Here is an 8,977-nt window from a genome sequence, read left to right as displayed (position 1 = left end):
CAGCAGTAGTCTAGGGCGTCATACTGTGGTTTCATTTGTGGGCTTTTAGCTTACGAAGCTGCGTAAGGGTCGAAAGTTGATGACCAGATGCTTCATGGTTTGTGGTATTTCAGCAAGAATTTCCATATCCCGCCTCTAGTGCTTTTTCCTTACGTTTCCCTCTACCTCGGAATAGCTTATTTGTTCCAAAGAGTGTTTCCAGCGTATGCCTTCGAGCCTGAAGGCAAACGATGCAGCATAACTTTCTGCGAGAAATTGCATGTTAGTTACCTCAACCGAAAGTGCATTTCATTTGCAAATGGCATCCGTTGTTTGAAGTTTATGGACCAGAGGTTTTGAGTGCTTCACTTCACTTGGTATTTGCGGAACGTTCGATACGCTCAACAAAAGGCCACAGATCCCTGGATAGTATGTGTAAGTTACACCATATCAGTTGCAATCCCATTCGATTGTTCATCATAATCATCAGCTCAATTCTCTCTCTGCTCTCTCTCTCTGCTCTCGATTGACTTGCAATAAAATCTGCATTTGTAACTCGCACGCATGGCACTCGCTACTGGATCCACTAGGCTCCATTGTTTTAATGGCCGCCACGATGGCGACGCATTTCCCGCAATTCCCCGAGCAACTTTTGAGCATAATTCGTTTAACATAGTCCACCACTGGCCACCAGGAGGGGCAGGAAACCTGGTGGGCACCAGGCAGTCGGGCCATTTGCGCTCGGCCATCGACCATAAATTATTTAAAACAAAGTTTTATGACCAACCCCAAACGATCGTCCCCTCGTTCCCCTTTCCGGACAACGACCGACCGACCGACCGGGTGGTCAAACACATAAATCAGCGGCCAGCGCGAGTAGGAACGGGGAACGGGCGGGGGACTGTAAAATCATTACGCACAAAACCGCACACACATAGCGCACCACAGGACAGTACAGCAACCAACCAACCAACCTAGTGGCCGCTAATTTGCATCGAAGTGAAGTGTGCGTTAATTTCGTTTTACTTTTATTCCGGTTCGCCACTCCGCAGGGGGGAGGTGGTAGTCTGCCCGCGACTCGGTAGGGGGGCTGGAACCACGTTCCTTTTTTGTCGGAACCAGCGTACCATCAACAGCAAGCCCACTTCATGTACTTCAAGCTATGGGATGGAATGGGTTGAATTTCCGCTGGTTACTATCTTTTATCGTGCTTCTCCATATTTTTTGTTTTGAAATGGTTTCTAGCTTTTAGCTGCGGTCGGATGTCTTGTTTGTTTGTTTATTGCTTTTAGACCTCGCCCCTTTTTGTCGGCGTCCATTTTGTAGTAGGGATGTGGCGACGGGATGCATTTACTCTTTGATTGTTCTAATGCTTCGAGTGCCTTTTTCTGTTGTCGAGTTGAAGTTCGCTTGCCAGCAGTTAGAGTACACTAGCCCTTCCTTTCGCTCGTAATAATGGCGGCTAGGAAAGCTCCCGGGGCTCGAGAGGTGTTCAAAACAGAAGCTCAAAAGCGAACGCGGCGACGGATCCAAAAAGGATAATGAACATCGAGCCTTTCGCGGTCAGTTGGCGCGATAGAAAATCTGTCAACAGTTGCTACTAGCATCGATGTAGCTCTTTAGAGAGTACCTCGTCGTCACCTCGTCTAGTGCAAAGGATGAAACCGGTAACGAAAGCTGACTGGCCAGCATTTCTTGCTCTCAATCGAAAAATCCACCAGAAGCCACAATAAAGCAGCAGCTGCTGGTTCCGGTTCAGTGCAAGCGATCAGCAAAAACGAAACACAACGGTACGTCTTGTCGACCTCGGCCTCGTCTTCACCGGTCGTCGGTTGGCCCTTCCGGAACCGCGCGCGTTATGTACTGGATGGATTGGTGGATCGGGAAGCAATTATAAGTTTAACACGCTGCTGTAAACACATCGCCGGGGAAGTCGAAACTCAATTACCGTTTACGGCTGCAGTTTCAGGTTCTCCTCAGGTTCTTCTCAGGGCTGGGAACGTCGTGGGAACGTCAAACAACATTTTGCCCGCGATTTCCCCCGTTCGATCCGGTTCCTCTTGGCTGGCTGGCGTTACACGAAGCCTTCCTTCCACTTTCTTGCTCACGGTCCCGGAAGCATCAATTCAAGACGAGGAATGGCAGAAAGGGAAAAGCGGACGCCTCGCGGAGAAAGGATGCTTCCGAACAATCGAAACCGCGTGGCGGCACGACTCGAGACAACACTCCAACCACTCCGGTTCGGGGGATATAAGTTTAATCCAGTCCCGGCGAGTCCGGCGTAGGGTGGTGTAGTTGTTGCTATTGTGTATTATGGGAGTCGAGTGCGGAGTGCGTCTGTCATCTTTCCGGTAGGATCCGGTGAATGCTGGATGGATCCGCCTCGGTTTTGACATGTTCGAGAGGTATCGGGCGGTTGGCATGTTTCGCTTGTAGTTTCTAGCATAAATCCGGGCGCAAAGGTAAAAGAAAGAGTAAGATGGAACCGGATAGACCGGAGGTAAGGTGGACCACTTGACGCGGGGGGGGGGGGGGGGGAGACTTAATACGCGAGATGAGTTTTGCGATCTCATCTCTTTGTCCAATTTTCTCAAGAAGCCCCCGGAAGGATGACAGGAACGTGAAAGCAGCCACTCAACGCGCTCGTCCGTCCGTCAAAGGTTCGTTGGTTTCAGTATGCATTCATCGCAGTAGTCGGCATGCCGAGACCCATCGTAGTAACCAGCGAGAGCGACAGCTGTCTGTCAAGCGACGTCACCATGGGTGAGTAGCGGTCGTGGTGTGGTCTGGTGACGCTCTTCCAGCCAATTGTTTCCAATCCTTTTTTTCCCCCAATTCCAGTGATGCATTGCCCGCCCCGTGCAAGAATATCGGAAGCATCGAACCGGAGAAGTACAAAGCTACGGTACATCTGCTGCCGGAAGCCGAAACGGAAGTGCTGAAGGATGCTCCCGGCAACTCGCTGCGGCGGTCCTCAAACCCACAACAGAGAGCGTCTCGTACCTCCGTCCCGACAAACCTCCGTTTTCATCGATCCATCATCACCGCAGGTAAAGGAAAAGGGTTGTCGCCGGGTTTTACAGACACACCTTTGTGGCTTTGTACAGAACCACATACACACACTCATACACATATGCATGCACGGTACAGGAATGTTTTATATTCGTCATACTTTTCATCCTCCCTCCCTCAGCGGTTTTTCCCATTTTATTACCCGGATTCGAACGGATTCGATTTCACGTGACAGTTTGATGTGGCGGCTCTGGCGAGCAAACATTTGACGACGGGCCCGTCGGCATTACCCAGTAGGCGGTTGGGACTATTATGTGCCCGCGCGGTACAGCTCGTTCCTTAACCTTTGCCTTTTCTATCCCTAAAAACCTTGGGATTGGATTTTGTTTCGTCTCGTGCAAAAATCCCAACAACACAAAATTCAAACATCGCCAATGGTCCCAATGGATCGGAGTGTGACCTCATTGCCCTTCAGCTGCAGCTGCTCCTCTTCGCCGGTGGTTTTGCGGTTTGCGGTAGCCCCACAAAGTCTCCGGGGGGCCGTGCGTGCTGTGCTGTGCTGCGTAAATATGTTTGGAAACTAATTTTAGTTGAGCCGAACCGGGGAGCTACCGAGATATCGTATATCCGTATCGCGCCCTGTGGTAACCGACCGACCGCCCCCCGATAGTTTGAGTTGTGGTTGTGCTGTGCTGTGCTATGGCCACAAAACTTTCGTTTTGGAGGGGGGGTGGTGGAGTGGACCCATGAAAGTGGGTTTTACTCGCTCATTAATGATGTTACAATTTCATGGAATTTATTTTAATTAGATCACCAAAGTAGCAGGCGGTGACGGAGAGGAAGTGGCCAGGAAGTGGCCAGGGCAGGGCACCGCGGTGCGTACTAACGAGAACGGAATGGAGTTCGGTACGGTCACGGCACGCCTGCCAGCTGGTTTGACCAACAGATGCAGTTGCAACGCGTTTACACGCGGTCCTGGTTCCTGGTTCAGGTTCGGTTTACTGTTTGTTGCGCGGAGGCGGGGTTTTAATTCAATTTTTGATTCATCTGCAGGGACGCCGGCATTAAGAGTGAAATTGGATTGCAATATTTGTGGCTTCCGTTGGACGGCATGGCACGGAGGGCAGACCGGGCCTGGTTGGCGGCGTTGCGGTTGGTCCAGCGATAAAGCGATGAAGCGGAGAGCGCTGAGTAGGATCTCATAAAAGTGCCTTTTTCAATAGTTAATGAAGTTGGTACGAGAGTGTTCCCAACGCTCCTGGTGGTAGCATGCAACGGATAGTTTCTCAGAGGCGGACTGGGGAGTTGGACCCCCCGACAGAAAGTCGTTAAGCTGCGTAGAACGAGTATATAGGCATGACGACCGACAGCCACCCCCCTTTTGCTGGCCAACCGGGCAGCCACCGGTTGAGAGTAACTTTGCCTCGGTACCAGCGCTGGTGCCGGTCTTGCCGATGAATGGAACCATATTCTCAACACCCTCCATTCACTCTTCCTCCCGCCCCGGGGGGGGAAGGACCAAATGAAGTTGTCAAAGTGTCTTACACTTTGCAGAACACTGGGCACACTGGCGCACTTCGGTACCGGCGCCACGGAACATCATCACATCGAAACATCGATACAATCCGTCCGTGATCCGGCAAATGGTTTGTGGCGATGAGGATGCTGCTGCTGCTGTTGCTGATTGCACTCACACACACACACACACACACCCGGGATCCCTTGATCCCTCATCGAGGGGGGGTTGTGCAATCGAGAGGCTCTTCGGTGCTTCGGCGCAAAACTTAGTTTAACGAACGGCTATTCAGCACCGAGCGATGATGCACCATTCCCTAGAGAACGCCCGCCACCACCATGGATGCCACTGTTAATCATCCAACACTGGTGCTGGTGCACTGGGAAACGCCCAGGCCCAGAACGTAACTGCGGTGTGTGAATGTGTGAACGCGGCCGCTTTGCAACGCTACCAAATGCCAATCCGACCATCGCATATCGGTTTGTTCGATCGCTGCTTGCCGGGCTGCGACGAGGTAGGAAAGGAAAACATGACACGGCACCTTGAATCGGGCATCCAATGGCGGTTCATGGAGCTGGAAAAGTGGATTGCTGGCATCCGGAATTCGTTTCTACGGAATCGGATCACCACCGAACCACCGTCCATCCGTCTTTGTGCGAATAGAATGCACCTTGAGCACCTTGCGCTTTACGATGCACTTGTGAGGAGGGGGAATTTTCCTCCGGATTAAGTAAAACTCTTCTTTCGACGCTTTCGATTCTGTTGCTTTACAGGGCGCCCCTTCCCTTGTTGCGTCCGATTGGAAAGAGAATGGACCGCGATGCAGCGGACCAACAAGCAGTCCTCAGTTTCAAGTGCGTCCTGGTTCCTGCTTTAATGCTTGTTGAAAGATTACGCATCATAATCATCAGCAATCACGGGACGGTTTAAAGACCATCGCCTCGCGATGAGGACGCGATGAGATTACAGCATTTCCAATCATTTTCGGATTACGACGGTGGAAAGTGAGGAGGAGCAGGAGGAATGGCAGTAAAGGCAGTACAGCAGTACGTTAATAAGGCGTTTCACTTACCTCGGACGATGTCAGGTAGCAGAGGCGCGAATCGGTGCTGTCGATGGATGCCTGTTGCACGATACCGTACCGTGGTTCCCGATCGCTCATGTAATCCGACCGTAAGCTGTCCTGCCGGTCAAACACACCGCTGCGGGGGGGGGGAAGAGAGAATAAACCGGAGACCGGGTCGTTAACCAGGAGTGCCCCGCCGCCTACTCGACCAAAAACCTACCGTTGCTCGAACGAATCCGCCCGGTTGCTCTTGTAACCGGAATCGTTGAGGCTCGAATCCTGACGCAGCGATGGCAGCGAATCCCACGGTGACCGTTTGTGGCCTCCACCACCACCACCGCCACCAGGGCCACCACCAGGGCCACCACCACCACCAGCTCCTGCACCGGCGGGACCACCGCCGGTGGTGCTCTGCGAGGACACAAGCCCAAGGCCGGACCCGGAACCAAAGTTGGAGCTCCCGGAACGCCACCCGTCCGAGTGGCGGAACCATTGGGCCCGGGCTGACTCACCGATGCACGAGGCGCACCGCGTTGTGGTCGAGTAGCTGTGGGGTAGAGTGGGGTCGCTAGATATGCGCATCATCGAGTGGCCTGTTCCAAGGGAGTCAATTCATGGAGGGGCGCTTAGGCCAAACCCTATACTTACTTCGAGTTGTGGTCGCTTAGGTAGCCACGGTCGCGGTCACGGTCACGTTCCCGTTCGCGTATCAGCTCGTTGCGGTCACTGTAGTAACCATCGCGATCCCGATCCCGGTCCCGCACCGTCACCGGCCGTTCCGTCCCGAGCCGATGTGGTAACGGCAGTGTCGACGATTTGGCGCCAGCTGCAAGTGAGGTGGAAGGGTGCACACACACACACACACGCACGCACACATTATTAGCACCATTTGGACGTTTGATGGTGATGATGATGATGATGGTGATGAATTCAAGCGTGAAATGGACATTCTCGTTTCCTCTCAGATGGAATTCTGGGATTTGTCTGGGATTGACTGGTGCATGGAAAACCTCGACCACCCCCTTTTGCGTTAGCTCGAGCTCGAGGACCTTTCCCAAAATCCCTCTCCCTCGCTAACCAGCCAGTCAAATCAAATTTAATCAATTATTCAAAATTTCAAACTCCATTTAGCTTGATTATGTTATGTTTGAAGTGAAGCAAGACCTATCGCTCGCGTTTGGGCTGGGCTAGACGCTCTACCTGGCACAAAAGTTAATTTATGTGCGTGCGCATTAGCATCAAAGGTTTGGGTTCGCTTTTTGGGGGGCTTTGTGGCATGCCGGGAGTTTGTGACAGCCACAAGCTACGCCGCTCGCTGCACGGGCTTGGGCTGTGGTCTTGTGGGATGTTTTGGCGGGGTGGATTAGGGGAACGTCATTTCAGTCTCGTGTTGCTGCTCTCGATGGTTGTAGCGATCAGCTTGTTTGATGCGAGCGTGCTTGACAGTCACCGGAATTGGGGTAGAGTTATCTTTATACTGAAGCCCACGCCGCTTGATGAGAATGAAGGGAAAGGTTTTAGAAAGTCGATTGCGTGAAAAAGGTCACCGTTGTGGTGGTTTGTGGGTGGATGAGGGGACGAAACAGTTTGGTGTCTATTTCGTTTTTTAAATCAAATTGAAAGAAGTTTGCGCAGTCGTTGCAAGTAGGTGGTGCGTGCTAATATTAGGTGTACAAATAGAAACTCGCCGTTTTCCCTTAAGGAGTCTAGCAGCTGCAAATTAATCGATAAAAATATGCAAAACCCTGGTAATTACAGCTGGGGCATCTGTCAACAACTCCCCAAAATCTCGTTTGTTTATTTTCACCCTGCTTTGAGTTATTCATGTGCGAACATGGCGAAGTTTGAGCCGAATAAGTGCCATTTGCGGGAAGTGTTGCTTTTTGTGTTTCATACTAAAAAAAAATGCAGCTGAAGCGCATCGAATGATAGTAAAAGTTTATGGTGAAGCCTGCATTAGTGAAAGAATGCGTCGGGAGTGGTTTTGCAAGTTCAAAAATGGCGATTATGACGTGCCAGACAAGCAGTGTCCCACAAACTTCGAAAATGCCGAATTGAACACTTTTCTGGAAGAAGATTCTTGTCAAACGCAACAGGAACTTGCAGACTTATTGTGCGTGACGTAACAAGCAATATCGCATCGGTTAAAGTCCTGGGAATGATCCAGAAACTAGGATACTGGGTGCCGCACGATTTGAAGCCGAGGGACATCGAACGGCTTCGACGGTGGAAGTCATGAAAACATACCTGGAAACATTAAAATGGTACATACTATCCCCCCCGCTGTACTCTCCAGACATCGCTCCATCAGACTACTATCTCTTCCGATCGATGACGCATGACCTGGCCGAGCAGCGCTTCCGTTCTTTCGAGGACACCCAAAATTGGATCGATGCATGGATCGCGTCGAAAGATGAACAATTTTTCCCACAAGGAACTCAAAAGCTGCCCAAATTGTAGGGAAAAGATGTGGCTAACTATGGCAATTACTTTGAAGAATGAGTTTGTAAGGAGTTTTTTACAATAAAGCCTCAAATCTTGAGAAAAAACGGCGGTTTTCTATTTGTACACCTGATATAAAAAATAAAAGACAGAAAAACTCGAAGTTTTCAGCTTATTTTGAACACTTTGCTGCTCATTGCTATGGCGGTTTTAACTTCAAGATGATTCGTACCATTGGTTCGATCGTCTAACCACATTTTTTCGACTAACACTGCTCGCAATCGAACCTTTTTTATGGCTCAAAGTGGTGTAATCCACGCGACACTTGTGTGAAGTCACGAGCAACATGATCATGTAGGTGCATGACCATATGTTAAGGATAGCACATATTAATGCCATCCAGACAGAAGCCTCTAGATCCATGATAATCTTTAAATACACCTGGTAGCAATATTTTTTTCAATCTTCGAATAACAATTATTAAATAATTAATAATAAAATTGTTTCGATAATATTTCGACTTCAAATAACTTGAAATTTAAGGATCCAGGTTTTTACAAAAAAAATATTTACGCAGAAACATAATTACTTAATTCTTCGTTAGAAAATCTAGAGTGGGTTCCCGTGTACCCGGGTGCCTAACGAAGGGTTTTTAATGTGGATTTTTAAGTAGAAATAATACTTGATTTTTGTAGTTCCTCACGACTAAATCCTCACAACAGAGTGTAGTTCGTTTTGAGAGTGCATTTATCGCAACCAGCATAAATTTTCATTTGTTTATCATATACAATTTATATCAGCGTGGTAAACTTTCATTGTTATGTTGTATCGTTACTTTTCAACAATATCAATCATAAAATCCATTTGGAACCTACATTCATGACTCTTCATTTTCATTTCTACATTATATATTAAATATGTTGGTGTTTACGATCATGTGTAACAAGGAAATAAGTTTTGCA

This window comes from Anopheles darlingi, chromosome 3 (assembly GCF_943734745.1).
Source record: "Anopheles darlingi chromosome 3, idAnoDarlMG_H_01, whole genome shotgun sequence".
Classification (NCBI taxonomy): domain Eukaryota; kingdom Metazoa; phylum Arthropoda; class Insecta; order Diptera; family Culicidae; genus Anopheles; species Anopheles darlingi.
This window is presented reverse-complemented; position numbering follows the sequence as displayed.